The 22,517-nt window shown below is 45.7% G+C and overlaps 1 protein-coding gene across 8 annotated transcripts in view; it reads right to left on the bottom strand.

Moving 5' to 3' along the window:
• BOD1 (biorientation of chromosomes in cell division 1) overlaps positions 1 to 11,686 on the bottom strand; it is a 57,085-nt gene extending 45,399 nt beyond the window's left edge. For 2 of the 8 annotated variants that reach the window (XM_073574222.1, XM_073574225.1), the window contains exons 1-2: positions 11,532 to 11,685; positions 7,852 to 7,970 (exon numbers count right to left, since the gene is read on the bottom strand). The gene's annotated coding sequence lies outside the window, so the exon portion shown is untranslated. Of the gene's footprint in view, positions 1 to 7,851; positions 7,971 to 11,342; positions 11,506 to 11,531 lie in introns of those variants that run through there. The other 6 variants (XM_073574229.1, XM_073574223.1, XM_073574227.1 and 3 more) reach the window with 6 other exon arrangements.
• Between the last annotated feature and the right edge of the window lie 10,831 nt (positions 11,687 to 22,517).

The raw sequence follows: 22,517 nt of genomic DNA, 5'->3' as shown, positions 1-22,517 counted from the left end.
TTATTAAGCAGCCTACATTTTTTGCCAAAATGGGAAAGAAAAAGGATGTGTCGGCTGCTGAGAAGCAACAAATTGTGGAGTATTTAGGTCAAGGCATGACTACAATCAACATTGCCAAGACACTTCATCGTGATCATCGCACAATCAAGAAGTATGTAGTTGATTCCCAGCACACACGTGTGCGTGCTGATAAGGAAAAATTGAGGACTCTTTCCAACAGGCAATTGCGTCAGGTTAAAAGAGCAGCTGCAAAAATGCCTTGTCATAGCAGCAGACAAGTTTTTGAAGCTGCTGGTGCCTCCAACGTCCCCCGAACATCAAGATGCAGGGTCCTTGAGAGGTTTGCAGCTGTGTGTAAGCCATCCTGTTGACCTCCTCTATCCACTGCACACAAGCAGAAACGGCTCCAGTGGGCCAAACGATACATGAAGACTGACTTCCAAACTGTTTTGTTCACCGATGAGTGCCGTGCAACGCTCGATGGTCCAGATGGATGGAGTGGAGGATGGCTAGTTGATGGACACCCCATGAAAACACAGCTAAGGCGCCAACAAGGAGGAGGTGGAGTAATGTTTTGGGCTGGAATCATGGGGAGAGAGATTGTCGGCCCCTTTCGGATCCCTGAAGGGGTAAAGATGAACTCCATAATCTATGTGGAGCTTCTAAAACAGCACTTCCTGCCATGGTTCAAGAGGAAGAACCGTGCTTTCCGCAGCAAGATCATTTTCATGCCTGATAATGCACCGTCTCATGCTGCAAATAACACATCTGCATCTCTGGCTGCTATGGGCATAAAAGAGGACAAACTTATGGTGTGGCCACCATCTTCCCCTGACCTCAACCCCATTGAGAACCTCTGGAGCATCATCAAAAGGAGTGTCTATGATGGCGGGAGGCAGTTCACATCTAAACAACAGCGCTGGGAGGGTATTCTGTCCACATGCAAAACAATTGAAGCACAAACCATCCAAAAACTGACAAATCCAATGGACGAGAAAGTTCAGAAGCTTCTTTCCAACAAGGGGTCCTATGTGCAAATGTAACATCACCTAGAATAAAGTTTTGACTTGAAAACTGTTTGATTTCATTTTGTAATAAGCTGATAATGCTTATAATTTCACAATTGACCATTTTTTGGTTCAAAATAAAAAAGGTTGAAAACTCTGCTGTGCATAATAATTTGGAACATGCATTTTGAGTGTTTCTTATTTTTAACCCCTTTCTGACATCAGACGTACTATCCCGTCCATGGGACCCGGGCCCCTATGCCCATGAACAGGATAGGACGTCTAGTGCGATCAGCGGCGCCCACGTGGTGAGCGCCGCTAATCGCGGCCGGGTGTCAGCTGATTATCACAGCTGACACCCGGCACTGTGTGTCAGGGGCGGTCATGGACCGCCCCCGACACGTTAACCCCTTGCACACCGCGACCAAACATGATCGCGGTGTACCGGGGGGTTAAAGGGACGCATCGGCAGGGAGGGGGCTCCCTCCGTGCTTCCCTGAGCCCCCCACAGCAGCGCAATGTGCAGCGCTGCTGCGGGGGGCTCCATCCCTGCAGGTCCCCGAATCCAAGATGGCGACGGGGACCTTCGGGGGCCTGCAGGGAGCTGACTTCCTCAGTGCCTGCAAAGCGCAGGCATGAGGAAGTTTGCGTCTATGCCAGTGACAGATCGCTGATCTGTCACAGTGATCTGTGATGTGACAGATCAGCGATCTGTCACAGGACAGTGATGTCCCCCTTGGGACAACCTAATAAAGATAAAAAAAAAAAAAAGTTGTAAAAATAATTTATAAAAAAAACAAAAAAAAATATTCAAAAAATTCCTGTGAAGCACCTGAAGGGTTAATAAACTTCTTGAATGTGGTTTTGAGCACCTTGAGGGGTGCAGTTTTTAGAATGGTGTCACTTTTGGGTATTTTCTATCATATAGACCCCTCAAAGTGGCTTTAAATGTGACGTGGTCAGTAAAAATAAAATGGTGTTGTAAAAATGAGAAATCGCTGGTCAACTTTTAACCCTTATAACTTCCTAACAAAAAAATTTTGGTTCCAAAATTGTGCTGATGTAAAGTAAACATGTGGGAAATGTTACTTATCAAGTTTTTTGTGTGCCGTATCTCTGTGATTTAAGGGCATAAAAGTTCAAAGTTGGAAAATTGCGAAATTTTCCAAATTTTCGCCAAATTTCCGTTTTTTTTTTACAAATAAACGCAAGTTATATGAATAAAATTTTACCACTAACATGAAGTACAATATGTCACGAGAAAACAATGTCAGAATCACCGGGATCCATGGAAGCGTTTCAGAGTTATGACCTCATAAAGGGACAGTGGTCAGAATTGTAAAAATAGGCCAGGTCATGAACGTGCAAACCACCCTTGGGGGTGAAGGGGTTAAAAATATACTGTTTTCATAGGCAGTTTGATCAAAAACATTGCAATTATACTAGAATAATCAGATGACTGGAAAATAACAATGACTGCGATTCATATAGGCAATTTAGAGAAGATATGAGGAAATATTTTTTGCATAATAATTTGGAACACAGTATATATTAGATATATACACACACACAGGGGTTGGACAAAGTAATGGAAACACATAACGTTTTGGCATCATAATCTTCGAACATGTTATAAACATGCAAACCGTGACATATGATAATGTTTTGTAGTTGATTATTTGTGTTATGTGATATGTGTATGTAAATTAACTGTTTGTTTGGCATAATTGTAAGAACATTGATGAAAACCTGATACCAATGGCAGACCTCTCGGATTTTCAAAGAGGCCAAATTGTTGATGCTTGTATGGCAGGCGCTAGTGTAACAGAAAGTGCCCGTATGCTTGGTGTGTCAAGAGGTACTGTCTCCAAAGTAATGACTGCGTTTGAAAGAGAAGGAAAAACGTCCGCAGCAAAGCACAGGTCCGGCCGAAAGTCGAAGTTGACAGAGAGACTGTCAGACTGTAAATCGAATTGTGAGAGAGGATCGCAAGATCACGGCTCCAAAAATCAATCCTGAGCTCAATGATCACCTACAGAACACAGTTTCCATGGAAAATGTTTGTTGGGAGCTGCACAAATCTGGATTCCACGGAAGAGCTGCAATTAGAAAACCACTGCTCTCAATGATAAATGTTTCCAAGCGTTTAGAGTGATGTAGAAACCTCCAGAATAGGTCCCTCGAGCAGTGGAAACAGGGCTGTGGAGTCGGAGTCGTGGAGTCAGTTTTGGTTGGAGTCGGAGTCGGTAGAAATGTACCGACTCCAGCTTTAAAAAAAAAATGTATTAATATTTCATAATTGAACTTTCATATGAATTTTATAAATGTTACTCAAATATATATGTTCTATCAAACTATGAACAACAGTGATAAGCAGTTCTGCTGGAGATAGAGACATTTCTTACTTCTTGTGTGTCACTGTTCTCCACTGCCCTTATCTAATCTTATACTTGGTTAACCTCATGCTGCCCCAACCCCCCTACTTACAATGTATGAAACTGAAAGTGAAAATGTGTTGTAAATTCTTAGTAGTAAAGCTCCTCCTCTAAACTAGATCATACTAGGTGTGCGTCTTCCAAGCATCTCACAGCTGCCTGCTACTCAGAAGAGGAAGACTGTAAGAAGTATTATCCTTTCAACAAACTTTGCATCAGTTAACTGTGAGTACATGAGGAATAATAACAGTATTACTGACCACTATATCAGTTGTACGTCCTGGCAATAATTTTGTACAATTGTTTTTAGGAAAAACAATTGTCATTTGGATTGTGAATGCAGAATTAAAAACCTGAGAATGTCAAAGAAGCATCACATTAAATCAGCTGTATTTGAACATTTCACCATCACTCAAGATAGAAAACATTATGTCTGTCAGTGTATGACAAATGATCCAGACGAAAACAAATGCTGTGAAGCCAAGATGAGTGCATATTCAGGCAAAGAAAAACGCTCCTACCAGAGCTTCTAATCTAAAGAGAAATTTACAGCGCTTTCATCCAGAAGTACTGAAAGCAGTGGATGAGAAAGACTGCATCCAAACCAATGAACCAGTGCCCAGCTCTTCCAGCCAAACAAAGGAGCAGAGAACTTTGCAGCCATCAGTTGCAAGATATTTTGTCAGTGACAAAGTTACTGTGACAATGACAGTAGATACATTTAAAAAACAGAACATAGAGCTTGTTGTAAAGGATAGTGTGCCTATTTCATTATTTTCACGACCAGCTTTTATGTGTCTGAATGGGGAAATGGCCCGCAAACTTGGTGTTTCTCTGGAGAGAGAGAGTATTAGAAAATTAGTAATCGAAGAAGCTTTTAAACAAAAGGAAGAACTTAAAAAAACTCTCAAGGGACGCTTTCTGTTTCTTAAAATGGATGCCTGCACACGTCACAGAGTGAACTATTTTGCCATCAATGTCCGATTTGTTTGTGGCAAAAATGAAATAGTTACCAAGACATTGGCAGTAAAAGACACCAAAGCTCATCACACCAGTGAGTTTCTCCAGGTCTTGGTGGAAAAGGTTCTGCAAGACTATGAACTTAAAAAAGAGCAAGTTCTTTCTGTCGTAACTGACAATGCTTCAAATATGATAAGTACTATTAAGCTAATGAATGAGAGTAATGATGGTGACCAGCAGCTAGAAGAACATTCTGGGTCCACAGACACAGAAATGTTTGAAATAGAGGAACACAGTATTGTAACTGAGGAGCAAACTGAAGTTGCTTCAGATGAACAACAACATGATAGTTTAGATGATCTTGTTGAAACTGTGTCAATATGTTCTTTCATTCATCACATGCGCTGTGTTGTGCATACGCTACAGCTGGCTATAAGAGACAGTCTGCAAGAAGGACATGCTGCTGCACTGATTGGCAAGGTGAGAAAATTGGCTACTGTTGCCAGAACCCCTAAAGTTGACTCAATTTTGAAGAGACGTGCTGGAAAAGGGGCTATTATTGATCAAGCCACACGATGGGGCAGTACTTACTTAATGATTCAGCGCTTGGTTGAACTGAAAACCTTTCTTGTAGACATGGCTAACCCTCAACTGACGCTAAATGAAAGTCAGTGGAATCAGGTGACTGAGCTGGAAAAATTGCTAGAGCACCCATTTACAGTGACTAAAAAATTACAAGCAGAGGACTTAACTCCAGGTATTTTCTTAAAGGAGTGGAAGAACCTGATGTTTCGCCTGTCCCAAAGAGGAGGGTTAATTGCAAGTGGCATTGCTACATCAATGAAATGGAGAGAGGAGCTACTATTACAAAATAACATTCTTTTGGCAGCTGTTTATGTAGACCCAATGCATCGGATTCTTCTAGATGATCAACAGCTAAGTAAAGGAAAAGAAGCTCTGTTTGAAACAGCAGTAAGGATGAAAGGGTTGCAGAACAGTCAGGAGGAACAAGAAGAATTTGGTCGTCCTGCCACATCTTCACCCTCATCATCAACTGATGAAGAATTTAATTTCGAAAAATATTTGGATCACAAGGACCGTGCAAAGCGTTCCCGCATAGAAGAGTCATCCCCATCAAGGAACACAGCCAGTACATTTCAGCAGAATTTTTCATGTGCACTAAAAGAATTTGAGAAATTTGACCGTTCATCAAAAATAACAGTGCAACAAGCGATTCCTCTGTATCCTGACATTGTCAGAGATGTTGCCCGAGTGGTTACTGCTTTGCCACCAACACAAATTAGTGTAGAGAGGTTGTTCTCTGCTCTCAAAATAATTAGATCAGATTTGAGGGCATCCATGAAGGAGGATCTGACAGAGGCAATACTTTTTCTGAGGACAAATTTATAGATTTCTTCTTATTAACTGCATAAAAGTGTTTATTGCATATTTACTTACAGTTTAGAAAAGTTTATAAAAGTTATTTGCTATGTATATTCTAATTGTATTCTAATAAATGTAGTTTTTGCTCTAAGTGGTCTGATTACTTATATGATGGTGAGAAACTGAATAAGCACGATGTTTAATATTTTACAACAGTAAATTTGTTGTTATGAATTGGCCATTTATGAAGGAGTCGGAGCCGGAGTCGGAGCCTGATAAAATCCAGGAGTCGGAGTCGGAACTGTGGCTTACCGACTCCACAGCCCTGAGTGGAAACATGTGATATTCTGAGACGAATCATCGTTTACCCTATTTCCGACCTCCGGCCGAGTGTACGTTTGGAGACAGTCGAAAGAAGTATTCCATCCAGACTGCCTTCTCCCAACCGTAAAACATGGCGGAGGTTCTGTGATGATCTGGGGTGCTATTTCGTGGAAATCCGCCGGGCCAATGATATCCCTTCATGGAAGAATTAACAGCCGCGATTATTTAGGGTGACCAAGTGCATCCTATGGTTCAAGCACTGTTCCCGGAGGGGAACGCCATCTTTCAGGATGATAATGCACCAATTCATACAGCTAGAATCATTAAAGCATGGCACGAGGAACATTGTTATGAAGCTGAGCATCTCATCTGGCCCCCACAATCCCCAGACCTCAACATTGAGCATTTATGGTCGATTTTAGAGATTCAAGTTAGACGTCGATTTCCGTCGCCATCGACGCTCAAAGAACTGGAGGGTGGTTTAACTGAAGAATGGGCTACAATTCCTTTGGAAACAATTTATACCTTGTATGAATCCATACCTCGGAGAATTGAGGCTGTAATCACCGCAAAAGGTGGACCTATACCATATTAAACTAACTTTTGTTGATGTTTCCAGGTGTTTCCATTAATTTGTCCAACCCCTGTATATGTATATATATATATATATATCTCTCTCTCTCTATCTCAGTATTTGATTGAAAGTCCACAAACAGGACTGAAAGTACAATGTGACAGGTTCCCTTTAAGGGCAATATTACCCCCCCCCCCCCCCCATCATCATCCCATTGACTTCGATGAAAATAGTAGTGGTCTTTAAAGGGGTTTTCCCATTATTGCACATTAATCCCTATCCATACAATAGGAGATAACTTGCTGATCGCTGGGGATCCAAACTTTGAACCCCAAGTGATCCTGGAAGCAGGGCTCTTGAATGTCAAGAACAAGGCTCTGCAGAGCTGCATCTTGGATGGCGAGGATGTGCGCACACTTGGCCATGTCTTGGAGTAAAGTGCTCCGCTATTTCTGGAAGTCTCAGACAATGAACGTGTGCAGAGCACATCTGCTCCATTCATGTGGATGCAAAGTCCTGTTTTTAGGATTACTGCGTGAGTTGGCAAGCAGGAGCCACGCAAGCAGGAGCCAGGCAAGCAGGAGCTTACTCCCCTATATGGATAGGGGATAACTTGCAATTTTTAGACGACCCTTTTAAGAGTATGTTCACATAGAGAAGATCTGTTCCAGACGTTTCCTTCCATACATGCGAGTGTGGTTATTTCTGCAGATTAACGGGGCAGTTGTGCCGATTTTGGTAATACTGAGTGCTGTCAGCCAATTTTGGGGCCTTTTTCTACACAATTACAAATGAAATTCTTCTTACAGGATTAACTTTTACCCAAATAGCTCATAAGAACAATCTAACGCTTCCGGGTCGCTGTGTCCCTGCCCCCAGCTCTCGCTGTAGGACCCTATGAAGGACCGCGACGACCTTCACCCACAGTAGCATGCAGCGCCAGACTTATGGATGAATCTGGAGAATATGCTCAGCCCAGGCATTGCTTTTTGACACTATTTTTTGGTGCATGTTCACACAACACTTCAAAGTTTATATATATGTAGATTATATAAATTAAAAAAAAAAAAATGCCACGTTGATGCCAATGCCAGGCACTGTAATATTGCTGCAGGCTGTGATACACATGCAGTGCACGGAGCGTACAGAAGAGGAGGCAGCAGCTCACCTATCACCAGGGGCAGCGGCGGGCACCACCGAGCGGCGGCAGGTCAGGAGACATTCCTCATACAAGTAGATATCGGTAGTCACAGCAACGGTTCAGGAAGGGGCAACCACTGCTGCCTGCTGTCAAGAGAAGCAAGAGGTGAGTAAAACCCCTGGGGGGCCGCACACATCACATCCCACCAACAACCAAGACCATTACGAAGCAAATATTGACCCAGCAGAGGCGGCTGCGGACAATCCAGATCGCTATGGCTGCCATTTACTAAAACCACATAGCTCTTATCATTATGTTTAAAAGGGGTTGTACATCTTTAAGGACATTTTATTTATTTTTTTAATTAAATGAAAATATTTAGGGCTAAAAATCATTTTTGCTGTCGGGTTTCATTCAAAATTTTTGGCTTTTACAGGCTGTTTGAATTTCATCAATCAGCTGAGATGAGGACAGATAACAGAGTTACTAACTCCCAATGAGACCATCATAGGGAGCTCACTGATGGATGCTCAGTTAACTCATTCTGCAGTCAGCGACAGTGCAACTCAAGAAGGCAATCTTTTTTATAACACACAATTGCAAAATAATTTTTAGCCCCGATTACTTGCATTTGTTAAAAAAAAGTCCCCAAAAGGGTGGACAACCCTTTTTACCCAGTCATACTCCTGAGATAAGTGCTGGCAGACCACCATCTCTCCCGACCTCCCCGTAAACTTGAGCGTTCTTTCATGGGTATCCAACGGGAGAAAAGTCGCTGACAGGAGCATGCAGCAGTTTTCGCCCCTGAAAATAAAAGGGTTGGCTACTAGAATCCCAAATGTCTGATCCTTCTCTCCCCCGACACAATCTCTCCCTTGATGGGTGGACGCTCCATTCAACTTTCACATATTGTGTATGCCCATACACCTGAAGTGCCTTAAGACCTCACCCTCCCCTCCAGTCTAAAGTATATGAATGGGCCATGTTAATGCCCTTAATGGTGTTTTACTTTTAACGTATTAAAAGGAGTGGTCTATAAAAAAACAAAAAAAAACAATTTTTACATTTTGTCAATGGAGTTTTAATGTGACCCAACATTCACAAAGAATCCAGATCTGGTTGCAGGTTGCATGTCCCCATTGATTTCAATGCAAGTCATGCAGATCGGACGCAGGTTTGGATGGGGGAGGGCAAGAGAGTTCGCTGCCAAATCTCAGCTCTAAAAGACCGAGGCGCAACTTTTCAGAGACAGGCGTGATGCACGGACCGGCCGTGGGTCTCCGGACCCAAAATTGACAGCCTCATATCTGCCTATGAGGGGCTGTTGAGTTCAGCTCTGTAGAGCCGCAGTCGGTCCGCAGCCTCATGTGATGATGTGTAGCACGTGCAAGTCTTTCCTCGACCATTCTATGACAAATCTGCATGCGTCGCGTCAGGATTTTGCTGCAGATTCAAGGTGGATTTCTCCCCTCTACACTGAAAAGGGGCAAAATCTGCAACAGAAATTGACATCAAAATGTGCAAAGCAGAAAAACTAATCATGACTGGTACAGTAACCCGCAGATTCTCTCTGCATCTCTTGTACCCTAAGGCTATGTGCACACGTAGTTTTAGGTGCTGCAGATTTTTCCGTGCGGGTTAGGAAGGATCCGCAGGTAAATTCTGAGGTCACAAGACCTGCGGTTTACCTGCGGTTTCACACCTCTACAATGGAGGTGTGAAACCGCTGCGGATTCCACACAAAGAATTGACATGCTGCGGATTTGAACCCGCGGAAAAATCCTGCAGCGTGTGCAGAGCGGTTTTCAGTTTACCATTAACAACAACTGTACTGTACAATGCAGCTAAATCTACTGCGGACACGCAGAGCCTGAAACGCTGCGGATCCGCAGCAGAAATCCGCAACGTGTGCACATGGCCTAATGCGTCACTCAGACAGGTAGTAGGGGTACAGAGGGACGCAAGCCTGTTTCAAAAAGACTTCAATGGGGGGAGTCCAATAGTCAAATGCTCTCATTGAGGTGTCCCAGACCGCCGCTTCAAAAAAAAAAAAAAAAAAAAAAAGAGACCTTAGCAGGGGATTTCCTTGAAGGGATTGTGATTAAAGGGGTTGCCCAGGATAGGAAAAACAAAGCTGCTGTCTATCAAAAACAGCACCAGCCCAGCTCCATTCACTTAAATGGGGCCAAGTTGGACAAAACCAATCAACGGCGATGGTTTTTTAACAAAAGCAGACATCTTTTTCTAAACCTGGACATCCCCTTTAAGCTGCTCATGTTACCTTTATTATGTTACAACCCGCGGTGCCACGAAACTGACGCTATGGAACGTGTGCACGAGGTCGGCCCCATCTATGCGCATCCTCACAGGTCTGTCTCACGTCTAATGGGCCTGGAAGACTCATTCATTATTTGTGGGGCTCAGAGATCACAGATATTCTGCAGCCGTCTGTAGACTGGAGGGACGGAGACGATCTTATGTGCAGATTATGGACCAGCGATGCTGGAGACGGTACAAGATATTACAGTAAGTGTATAGTGATTATACATAGACATGGGAGGAGTAGCATGTGGAATATGTACATGACAGTGTGTATATAGGACGGTATGTATAGTGTGCGCACTGCGCATGAATTACCATATTATATACTGGAAAGATATCTCTGTACTGTGTTAGCCAGTAAAGGGTATCAATCATTGAGGACTCTCAAGTCTAAATATTTTTCACATGTATATAGTTAGTAGTGTATATATGTGATTAGTCTATATATAAACATGTAATGAGTAGCATATATATATATTATTATTTATTGTTATAGCCCCATTTATTCCATGGCGCTTTACATGTAAGGAGGGGTATACATAAAAACAAGTATATATATATATATATATATATATATATATACACACACACACAATAGTGTTTACCCATCTCCAGTCCTCCCACACATCATGTTTTCAGGATCTCTTTACTACTACAAAGGTGATAGAATTATTATCGTTAGTATTATTATTATTGGATCGGGAATTGACAAAGGTTCCCTCACCTACAATAGTAAAAAAAAATACTGAAAACCTGATGTGTCGAGGACAAGCTGCGGGAAACACTATGTATGTATGGCGAGTGTATATATATATATATATATTCATTCACACATCAGTATGTATACAGCGATGATAGAGATATATCTCGGTCTCAAGAAGCATAAAGTATATAGATTGTAAGCTCTTACGGGCAGGGCCATCATATCTTTACTTATTGTATTACCTAGAATGCGGTTACTTATGACTTGTATATGAAGTGTAGAGCGCTGCGGAATATGTTAGCGCTATATAAACATTATTACAGGTTATAGATATATATAGAGATGCCAGTATATATATATTACACCGTGTGTGCAGCATATACAGTGTATATATTACATGTGACAGTATATATGGCGCGTCATACATGTATCCTGCAGTAGTGAGTGCATATGTTACAGCATGTATACAAGGTGTGTGTATATATACACTCACTACATTGCACAGCACAGCCATGTGCCCGCTTCCTCCATCATGTGCCCGCTTCCTGCATCATTTGCCCCGTCTCCCCTTTGTGCACAGAGGGGCCTGCAGCATATCGCCCAGCAGATGTGCCCCCCTGCAGCAGGTGGTCGTCGGCGCCCCGACCCCCAGGCTGCCCGGGCTCCGCGGTTGGCGCGTTACCTGATGCCCGGCAGTATCCACTTTCTTCCTCCTTTCTTCCTGCAGGCAGCAGCAGAAGGTGCCATGTGCGGAGGGGAGGGGCTCTACCTGGCCCCGCCCCCCACTTCGGAGACTGGGACACTAGCTCGGCTATTGGTGCGCGCAAGGTCACGTGGCGTGATGAGACGTCACGGTATGTCCGTGCCGGGGACTGTAACCCCTTGTGTGCTGAGCGGCTTCAGTTTTTCCCGGCTGCTGCAGGTAATACTATTCATCTGCGCATGCTCAGTCACATGGCAGCGGTTATTGTGGTGACTACAGAAGATCTTACGTGAGCTGTCACTCAGCTTTATTGATACTGTGTGCTAGTGACAAAGCCTGCTATGGTAGCGCTTAGCTAGGTACCAGGACCCTGGGAAAAGCTGGGTGACATAAAGGTGGTGCTTCCTAGTGAGTATAATGTTGCATACTTGTTACATTTTGCAAAGGAGCATCATCTTATAAAACAGGACGAATGCAGGGCTGCAGATTGCAAGTCATGCCCAGTGTTTGGCCTCACCCCCCGCACATTATATAGGACTGGTCCTAACTTGGGATTTTTTTTTTTAACAAAAAATTGTGTATTTGGGGCTAAAACAGATGTTTGAAAATGGTTTTCAATAAAAAAAATTGCACCATTTTGCTTTTACAGGCTCTTTGCTTCCTGCACATTCACCTTTCATGTAAATCAGCTGAGAGGAGCTCAGGAAAAGACAGACAAAAGAGTTAAAACCTATCCCATCATTCAACATGAATGAGCTCACTGACAGGTTCTCGGTTAGCCCATTCTGCAGCCAACAATAGACTGTGGCACACAAAGCCTAGTTAGTAGAGACCATGTCAAATTGGTAATGAAACCCAATTGCAAACATATTTTATAGCCATAAATTAAAATGTCCCCAAAGTTAGACAACCTAAAGCCTCCAAACCAGTCTAGACCCAAAATACGGACCTAACAGGACTACTTCATACAGGCCCCAGAGCAGGGTCCCACTAAGCCCTGACTTCTGTGACAAGCTGCAGTTCTTGCTCTAGTCACCTTCCACCACAGCCACCTTGGAGGTTGTCTCCCCGCCCTAATGGGGGGCAGCAAACACAAAGAGGTTAAATAACCCTCCTCTTCCTGCTACCTCCAGTGTTGTTCCTGTCCCCCGTGGGGCATTAAGAGGTTACAAGGAGCTGCCGTGGCCAGCGAGCGGAGCTCCTAGATACTCACAGCTGGGCAGCGGAGGTTGGGGGGTTCGCTTCTCCTCCACGTCACTGCTCCCGTCTCCACCTCCCAGTGTGACTCGGGACTAGTCCGCCTCTCCCGCGCCCTCCGGGGTAAAGCGGGGCGGTATAGTGCCGGCCGGGGTCCTCTAGCCAGCTCCCCGGCTTCCTCCTTCCTCCCACGCTGCTGTACAGGCCATGCGCGCGTCAGGAGGGGGCGGGAGTGACGTCGGTGCGCAATACCGGTTCGCGTCCTCCAGCGTTCCCTGTGATGGAGGATGCGCGCCGGAACCCTGCACCCGGGAAATCCTGTAGCAGCATGGGGTCGGGCAATCGTTCCTCCCCACGGACCAGGAGGAAGGGGGGGCACGAAACAAGCAACGCTGCAACACCAATATAAGGGTGCCACAGGCTCCAGGTAAGCGCAGTGTGTCTGTGGTGTGAGTGCAGACATGGATGGTGAAAAGCCCTCGACTGCTGCATCTGCGGAGCCCAGCGTTCACCCTCCTACAGTGAGTAGCAGGGCCAGTCCCTTACCTGTCAAACGTTGGTGGCACGGGTCTGAGTAAGCCTTCTCTCTCTTCTTACAGGAAGACAAGGCCTCTGCCCCAAGAAACCCCCGCAAACGTGGTATCTGTGGTGCCAGGTTCCTTTCTGATTATAAGAAGTTATGCCAACCCTGCACGCACAACATTTTGCGCACTGAACAACCCTCCCTGTTTGACAGCATAAAAACTCTCATTAAACAGGAGGTTCAGACCTCCATGGCAGCCCAGTGACCCAGGGCCCTCCCCCAAAAAAGAGGAAAAGGGCTCCTACGGAGGCCGATTCAGATCTGGAAGAAATCTGTTCCTCAGGGTCAGAGGATATTTGGGAGAATGAGGGCTCCACATCCACCTCCAAACATGACGCAAAGAAATACTATTTCTCCTCTGAGGATATGGAGGAGTTAGTCTCCATGGTGAGAAATACCATGAGGGTGGAGGAGGAGGAGGTCAAGCTCTCAGTCCAAGAAGAGATGCTTGGGGCGCTGAGACCCAGAGGTAGAAAGGGGTTCCCAGTGCATGAAATCATACAAAATCTGATAGCTCCGGATTGGTCTTCTCCCGAGAAGGCACTCAGTGTACCCTACGAACTAAAAAAAAACGTTTTCCCCTCGAGGGTGACAACTCTTTGTGGGAGGTCCCTAAAATAGATGTTCAGGTCTCTAAAGTGAATAGAAAGACGTCCCTTCCCTTCAAGGATGCTTCCCAATTGAAGGATCCTATGGATCGTAAGATAGAGAGCCATCTTCCTGGGAAGTTTTGACGAACTTGCTCAAAGCAAATATTGCATCTACTTGGGTCACCAGATCATTGTTTTTCTGGATTCGTACATTAGAGGAACACCTCTCAGGGGGTACTCCCAGAGAGGAAATCTTAGATTCCCTTTCCATCCTCCAAAAAGCAATAGGTTTTTTAGCCAATGCTTCAGGAGAAATGGTGTGGGTAGCAGCAAGGTCCCTAGTCCTTTGAAATTCGGCTAGAAGAGCCCTGTGGCTGAAGTCATGGGGGGGCAACATCACCTCTAAGACAAAACGTTGTTCCATCCCCTTCCAGGGGCACCACATGTTCGGGCCAGTCTTGGATGACATCCTCGAAAAGGCTTCCGACAAAAAGAAATCACTACCTGAACAGGGAGTCGCCAAAAGACGATTTTTTCGTCCCCCACGAGAAAAGTCCTCCCAGAAGGAGTTCAGAGGGAAAGGCAAGACGGGACGATGGAGCTACCCGAAGGGAGGTAGGGGGAGAAACATTCTTGTTCCTCAGCAACAACAACCCCCGGACAAACAGTGATTTCCCTGTGAGGGGTCGGCTCACTCAGTTTTTCGCCCAATGGCAGGCCACAACCTTGAACCAGTGGATCCTGCATACTATACAGTCAGGGCTGAAACTGGAGTTCGAGCATCCCCCCCCACATGCATTAAGAGTCACCCCTGCACAGTCCCCAAGTCTCCAAAAGGTCCTACTTCTTCATATAGAAGATCTATTACGTGAAAGAGTAATCTCGCATGTACCTCCACAAGAAATCGCTTCATCAAATACCGGAGGTTCAAGATGGAGTCAGTAAAATCGGCAATCCCTCTTATCGGACAAGGATGGCAGATGGCTGCGATAGACCTAAGCGATGCTTATTACCACGTCCCAATTCATCCGGATCACCGGAAGTTCCTGAGGTTCGCGGTCTCTCACGACCAGGGGATCAGCCATCTCCAGTTCAACGCCCTCCCATTTGGTGTATCCCCAGCGCCAAGGGTATTTACGAAAATTATGAGGGAAGCAGTCATTTCTATCCGTCTTCAGGGAATATGCATTATGCCATATTTAGATGATCTGCTCATTGTCGCTCCATCGATACCCCGGCTGAACCAGGACGTATCAAAGACCCTGCAGATGCTCGAATCCCTAGGTTGGATCCCGAATCTCCAGAAGTCGGACCTTTATCCTTCCCCAAAGAAGAAATTCCTGGGGATCCTCTTAGATTCAGAAAAGAGGATATCCTTTCTCCCCGAGGATCGTCAATCAGACCTTCGTCAGAGAATAATGCGGTTCAAAGAACAAAGGGCATCGACTCTGAGGGACGCCATGTCTATCCTGGGTTCCCTGACGTCGTGTATTCAGGTGGTATCCTGGGCACAGGCACACACGCGAGTTCTTCAGTCATACGTCCTGGCAAATGCAAGGAAGTATCCGAACAACCTGTCAAAAAGGGTTCCACTTCCAAGACACGTAAGATCAGCCCTCGTGTGGTGGCTGAATTACCGGAACTTGAGGCGAGGAATAAGCTGGGACCAGCTTCCTCTGAAAATACTATGTACCGATGCCAGTCTGAGAGGTTGGGGAGCCGTGGTGGAGGAAACTTACTTCCATGGACAATGGTCCCAGAACATAAGATCCAGATCCTCAAATCTAAGGGAATTGAAGGCAGTGGAAGAAGCACTGAAAGCCGTGTCATCCCTTGTACGGAACCATCACGTTTGGGTATACTCCAACAACGTAACCACGGTAGCATATCTCAGACACCAGGGGGGCACGAAGTACGCCAGTCTGAAGACAGTAGCAACAAGAATCTTCCTCTGGGCAGAGAAACACCTTCTATCCATCTCTGCGGTGCACCTGAAGGGGTCAGAAAACATCCAGGCGGACTTCTTAGGCTAGTTTCACATTTGCGCTTTATAGCGCAGCGACGGCCTGCGCATAAGCCCCGCCCCCTCCCGGCTCCCTGCCCGCCCCATCCGGTCATCGCCGCCTACTAGCGCACATGGGCGCTTGCGATCTGCGCACCCTATCTTTAACATAGGGTGCGCAGATCGTGCGCTGGCTGTGCGCTAGCAGGATTGTGCCGTGCGCTGCGCACTTTTGAAGGTGCGCCGTGCGCGCTGAAATGCAACATGCTGCGTTTGGCGCACACGGGCGCACCTTTAAAAGTGCGCAGCGCACGGCAAAATCCTGCTAGCACACGGCCAGCGCACGATCTGCGCAACCTATGCTAAAGATAGTGTGCGCAGATCGCAAGCGCCCATGTGCGCTAGTAGGCGGTGATGACCGGATGGGGCGGGCAGGGAGCCGGCAGGGGGCGAGGCTTAGCGGCAGCCGTGCGCAGGCCGTCGCTGCGCTATAAAGCGCAAATGTGAAACTAGCCTTAAGCAGGAAAGATGTCCATCTGGGAGAGTGGTGTTTGACTCAAGAGATCTTTCAGTCTCTGACCTCAAGATGGGGAGACCCAGAAGTCGATCTATTTGCAAATGCGCGAAACGCAAAAACGACAACCTATTTCTCCCTCAGACCCACGTATGGAGCCCGGGGGACGGATGCGTTTGCTCATCCATGGGTCTTCAGACTGGCCTATGCCTTTCCTCCAATACCTATGCTGGCAAAGACGCTGCAGAAGATCAGAGCAGACAAGGTCACAACAATCCTGGTAGCTCCTATGTGGCCAGGACTGAGCTGGTACAGCGCCCTGTTGGACATGGCCCTGGAAGGTCCCTTGCTTCTATCCCAAAAACCGACCTCCTTTTCCAGGGTCCCTTACTGCACCCAAACCCCAGCAAATTAAGACTAGCGGCTTGGCTATTGAAGCCAACATTCTGAGGGCCAAAGGACTATTGGATGAAGTAATCAGGACCCTTCAAAAAAGTAGAAAGCCGGTAACAAATGCCATTTACGGCAAAATATGGAAAAAAAAGTTTGTCCTGGTGTCTTCCTAGGGTTCCTGATCCCTTCCATCCCAATATTCCCCAGGTCCTAGATTTCCTGCAAAAAGGGTTAGAGCTAGGACTTACTCCAAGCACGCTAAGGGTACAGGTATCTGCCCTTAGCACCTTTTTTGACCAGGACCTAGCCAGACACCGCTGGGTCAAACGATTCGTGACCGCTGCAGGTAGAATACGGCCTTCACTCCCTAGTCGGGTTCCCCCCTGGGATCTTAATATAGTGCTGAATAGCCTAACACAGGCCCAATTTGAGCCCTTGTCAGAAATTTCATTGAAGGTCCTCACACTCAAAACAGTCTTTCTCATAGCAATCACTACGGCTAGACGGGTAGGGGAGCTTCAGGCCCTATCGATACAGGAACCATACCTCCTGCTCAACTCAGACAGTATAGTACTGCGCTTAGACCCCTCCTGTTGTGAGTTCATTTTCCCCTCCGTCACTGAGGCCTGATGAACTTCCTATTCTAGTGAAGGAAGGTAGTGAGCCTGATTATCAGGCACCTGGGACTAATGAAGACGATTGGCTGATTGGAGTCACTGACTGGATTTAAGGCAGCCTACGCCCTTTCTGCCCTGCGGGTGATTTCTCTGTGGACTCTTGGACACCAGTCTGATTCCTGCTCTCCTAAAGCTAAGTTTTCTGTTTTGCCTTTTTGCATTTAAGATTTGTTTTTGTTTTTCTTGCTTTTTGGATTCTGCCACTCCCTGCTGGAGTGTGCAGTGTTCCGTGAGCTCTGTCTTCTGAAAGTACCTAAGTGCTGATTTAGTTTTTGAAGCTTAGTTGCTTCAGGGCCATTTTTATATCAGCTTGTTGGCTTTTGTCTCTGATAGGGTTTTGGCAGATTGCAGACAGCAGCCTTTATCTAGGTAGTTTTTGGGCCCCGTCTTTGCTCAGCCTGTCTTTCTGTCTGTGTAAGTGTTTTCATCTTGCTTCACCGTCATTATATGTGGGGGGTTGCCTATTGCTTTGGGGTCTGCTCTGGGGCAGTTCGATTTCCCCTTTCCCTCTTTAGGCCTATGTATCTCTCCGGCTGTGATCGAGGGGTCTAGGTCATCGTAGGAACCCCCCACGGCTACTGCTAGTTGTGTTGATAGGTTCAGGGGTCTGCAATCTGATAGTTGCCAACTTCTCTGGTTTTCAGGACTTAGCTAGCATTTCTGTTTTTGCCTCCTACGGTGACTTTTTTTTTTCTCTCAATGGAGATAAAGCAAGTGTCTGATCGTGTGGAGCAGCTCGCTGCTGAAGTGCGAGGAATTTCCGCCTATCTTGCTCGTTCACATGCTGTTGAACCAAAGATCCCCACACCTGATGTATTTTTTGGGGATCGATCTAAATTTTTGAGTTTCAAAAATAATTGTAAATTATTTTTGCTTTGAAGCCTAACTCGTCAGGGAGTCCCGCGCAGCAGGTTAAAATTGTCATCTCTTTGCTGCGCGGCAATCCCCAGGATTGGGCGTTTTCTTTGAAACCAGATGACGCTATTATGACTAATGTGAATGCATTTTTTCAAGCCTTGGGGTTGCTGTACGACGAACCTAATGCTATTGCTCAGGCTGAGACCCTGTTAGCATTGAACCAGGGTCGAGAATCTGCAGAGTTGTACTGTCAAAAGTTCCGAAAGTGGGCGGTCCTTACTACCTGGAATGATAGTGCCTTGGCTGCTCTCTTTCGGAAGGGTTTGTCAGAAGCCGTAAAAGATACTATGGTGGGATTTCCTGTTCCCTCTGGTCTGGACGACTCTATGTCTTTAGCCATTCAGGTTGATCAGCGTTTACGTGAACGCAGGCTTACACGAGAGGTGTTGCCACCGGTTGAACAGACGTCTGAATCTATGCAATGTGATAGAGTTTTGTCTAAGGCGCAACGTCAGGATTTCAGAAGGCGTAATAAGCTGTGTTTTTTCTGTGGAGATGCCTCACATGTTATTTCTGTTTGTCCTAAACGTGAGAAACACTTTGCACACACGTTTTCTGTTGGTGGGGTTCAGCCTAAATTTCTTTTGGCGATTACTCTGATCTGTTCCCTGTCCACATTTTCCGCCAAGGCTTTTGTGGATTCGGGAGCAGCGCTAAACCTAATGGACTTGGATTTTGCTAAACGTTGTGGATTTCCGTTGACACCTCTGCAGACGCCTATCTCTTTGAGGGGGATTGATGCTACCCCTCTGGCTAAAAATAAACCTCAGTTTTGGACCTAGTTGGTCATGCGGGTCGCCCCAGACCACCAAGAAAATTGCAGATTTTTGGTGTTGCATGGTCTGCATGATGCCGTTGTTCTGGGGTTTCCCTGGTTGCAGATTCATAATCCGGTTTTGGATTGGAAGTCTGTGTCTGTGGTGAGTTGGGGTTGCCGGTGTACCTTTAGTGAGGCTCCGGTTTTTTCCACCTCTCCTCAGTTGCATGAGGTTCCTGACTATTTGGCGGACTACTATGATGTATTTAGTGAGAATGAGTCTGCGTCCTTGCCTCCTCATAGGAGTTAAGACTGTGCAATTGAATTAAACCCGGGGTGTAAATTTCCTAAGGGTCGGCTCTTCAATTTATCTGTACCCGAGCACGAGGCTATGCGGTCCTATATTAAGGAGGCGTTGGAGAAGGGTCATATTAGACCATCCTCTTCACCCTTAGGTGCCGGGTTTTTTTTTGTGGCCAAGAAGGATGGTTCTTTAAGGCCTTGTATTGATTATCGTGCCCTCAATAAAATTACTATTAAATATCAGTATCCGTTACCCCTGATTTCGGATCTATTCTCTAGAGTCAGAGGTGCTTGCTGGTTTACCAAGCTTGACCTCAGGGGGGCGTATAATCTTATCCGCATTAAGCAGGGGGATGAATGGAAGACGGCGTTTAATACTCCGGAGGGACATTTTGAGTACCTGGTGATGCCTTTTGGGCTCACTAATGCCCCTTCTGTCTTCCAGTGCTTCATGAACAATATTTTCCGAGACTTTGTCGATAAATTTTTGATTATCTATCTGGATGATATTTTGATCTTCTCCAAGGATTGGGATTCTCATGTGGAACATATTCGGACTGTGTTCCGGATCTTGAGAGAGAATTCTCTGTATGTCAAAGGATCAAAATGCCTTTTTGGAGTACAGAGAATTTCTTTTTTGGGATTTATTTTGTCTCCGTCAACTATTGAAATGGACCCGGCCAAGGTACAGGCCATTTATGATTGGGTTCAGCCCACTTCTTTGAAGGCCCTCCAGAAGTTTTTGGGTTTTGCTAATTTTTATCGGAAATTTATAGCAAAATTTTCTAGTATTGCCAAACCATTGACTGACCTGACCAGGAAGGGTGCGGATGTGTTGAATTGGTCTCCGGAGGCGGTTGCTTCCTTTCAGGAGCTGAAGCGTAGATTTACCTCCGCCCCGGTTATGCGGCAACCTGATGTCTCACTCCCGTTCCAGGTAGAGGTGGATGCTTCTGAGATTGGTGCAGGAGCGGTGTTGTCCCAAAAGGATCCGGTAACATCTAAAATGAATCCCTGTGCTTTCTTTTCCCGTAAGTTCTCTTCATCTGAACGTAACTATGATGTGGGGAATCGGGAACTGTTGGCCATGAAATGGGCATTTGAGGAGTGGAGACATTGGTTGGAGGGAGCCAAACATCAAGTTGTGGTCCTCAATGACCACAAAAATTTGATTTACCTAGAGTCGGCTAAACGCTTGAACCCTAGACAGGCTAGGTGGGCCTTGTTTTTTACACGTTTTGATTTTGTGGTCTCTTTCCTTCCTGGAACTAAGAATGTCAAGGCAGACGCCCTCTCTAGGAGTTTCTTTGCTGATTCTCCTGTGGTGACCAAGCCTGCCACCATCTTAGGCGAAGGGGTAGTTCTTTCTGCCATCTTGCCCGATTTGAGACTTGCTCTGCAAGAGTTCCAGGAGGACAAACCTGAGCGTTGCCCCAGTGGAAAGTTGTATGTTCCTGACCAGTGGAAGAAGAGAGTGATGTCTGAAGTTCATTTCTCTGCATTGGCTGGTCATCCAGGTATTTTTAGTACTAGAGATCTGGTGAGTCGCTCTTTTTGGTGGCCCACCTTGTCTCATGATGTCAGGAATTTTGTGCAGTCCTGTGGGACTTGCTCCCGGTCGAAATCTTGTTCTCGCTCTAGTGGGTTGTTGATGCCTTTGCCGGTCCCCAGGAGGCCATGGACCCATATTTCAATGGATTTCATCTCTGATATGCCGGTCTCTCAAAGAATGACTGTTATTTGGGTGATTTGTGATAGGTTCTCTAAGATGGTTCATCTTGTACCACTCCCTAAGTTGCCATCTTCCTCTGAGTTGGTGCCTCTGTTTTTGCAACAGGTGGTTCGCTTGCACGGGATTCCTGAGAACATTGTATCTGACAGAGGAGTTCAATTTGTGTCTAAATTTTGGAGGACGTTCTGTTCCAAGTTGGGAATTCAGTTGTCCTTCTCCTCTCCTTTTCACCCTCAGACCAATGGGCAGACAGAGAGAACAAACCGGACCTTGGAGTCGTATTTGAGATGTTTTATTTCCGCTGATCAGGATGATTGGGTTTCATTTTTGCCCTTGGCCGAATTTGCTTTAAATAATAGAGCTAGTTCTGCCACTTTGATGTCACCTTTTTTTTGTAACTTTGGTTTTCACCCTCGATTTTCTTCAGGGCAGGTGGAGCCTTCTGCCTGCCCAGGTGTTGACACTGTGGTGGAGAGAATGCACCTGATCTGGGACCAAGTGGTGGATAAGTTATCTCTCTCCCAGGAAAAGGCCCAGCGGTTTTCCAATCGACATAGGACCATTGGTCCCCAGTTTAAGATTGGTGATATGGTGTGGTTATCATCAAAAAATATTGCTATGAAGGTGGCTTCTCCTAAGTTTAAGCCTAGATTTATTGGACCTTACAAGATTTTGGAGATTATTAATCCGGTCTCTTTTCGTTTGGCTCTTCCTGTCACATTTAAGATCCATAATGTGTTCCATAAGTCCTTGTTGAAGAGGTTTGTTGAGCCAGTTGTGCCTGAGGTGGCACCTCCGGACCCTGTATTGGTTGAAGGTAGAGTTGAGCGACTTTTGGTTTTTTAGGGTCGCGTTTCGTTTCGTGAAACCCGACTTTTCCAAAAGTCGGGTCGAGCAAGATCGTCCGATTATAGGGAAAAGTCGGGGTCGTCCCGAAACACGAAACCCAATGTAAGTCAATGGGGAATAAAAGTCGGCAGTGAGAGGAGGACAGGAAACACACCTACAGTGCCCATTTGAATGCCAAAAGCATCAATTCTTCTTACTTAAGCTTGTCAACCTTAATTAACTTCATAATACAAGTTACGCACTGAAAAATGGGGGTTATTTGGCTAAAGTTGTGGGGGGGGGGGGGAGGGCTGGCTGCAGGTTTTCATGTGCCCTGGGCGAAAGAGTGCCCCTTTAACACATACCACAACTCATCATGCTCCGATACGGCAGATAAATTGCGGTATAGTACAATGAAAAATACCTCACTTTTTACATCTCATGACGAGGCCCATCTATTTCTCCATACAG

This window comes from Dendrobates tinctorius, unplaced genomic scaffold (assembly GCF_039654945.1).
Source record: "Dendrobates tinctorius isolate UK_male_01 unplaced genomic scaffold, ASM3965494v1 ptg000038l, whole genome shotgun sequence".
In the NCBI taxonomy this organism is placed as follows: Eukaryota; Metazoa; Chordata; class Amphibia; order Anura; family Dendrobatidae; genus Dendrobates; species Dendrobates tinctorius.
This window is presented reverse-complemented; position numbering and strand designations above follow the sequence as displayed.